We start from the raw sequence: 621 nt of genomic DNA, 5'->3' as shown, positions 1-621 counted from the left end.
CGGGCAGGGACATGGGGAAAGGGCCTGGCGCTTAGGATAAGGGCCTGGGGAGGACATGGGCGGGCAGGGGACAGAGCTGCCCCCGCAGCGGTGCAGGATTCGGCTTTGCAGAGAAGTCTGGGAGGGTTTTATCCCAGGGAAGGCACGGAGAGCCGGGGGCAGGGTGTCCCCACGTGAGCCAGGGAGCTGCCAGTGCCTTCCCCAAGCTCCATGGGGGAAGCGGAGCTCACAGAACGATGCTAACGCCCTCCTCGGTCCCGGCTTTGACCCCTCCAGGTCACCATGAGCCCCCCCTGTGTTGATTTTGTACCTGGTAGAGCGAGAGATAGAGCACCCTGAGCAGGGCGAAGAGCAGGCTGTCCCGCAGGGGCTCCAGCAGCAAGGCGCCGAAGGAGGCGAGGACGCCGAGGAGGCAGAGCAGCTCCATCCCCAGTTCCGTATCCAAACCCAGGTGGGGACTGAGCCACAAGAGGGTGGGAAAATCCCGTAGCTGCTCCCACAGCCCCTTCCCGCTGAGGCGCAGCACTTTGCGGGCCGGCAGGATGCCATCTCTTCCGTAGAGCCCTGGAAAGGGGACGGGGACAGCAGGGATCAAGCAAAACTGGGAGCTTCCCCCGGCCA

This window comes from Egretta garzetta, unplaced genomic scaffold, assembly GCF_000687185.1.
Source record: "Egretta garzetta isolate BGI_Z169 unplaced genomic scaffold, ASM68718v1 scaffold1507, whole genome shotgun sequence".
Classification (NCBI taxonomy): Eukaryota; Metazoa; Chordata; class Aves; order Pelecaniformes; family Ardeidae; genus Egretta; species Egretta garzetta.
This window is presented reverse-complemented; position numbering follows the sequence as displayed.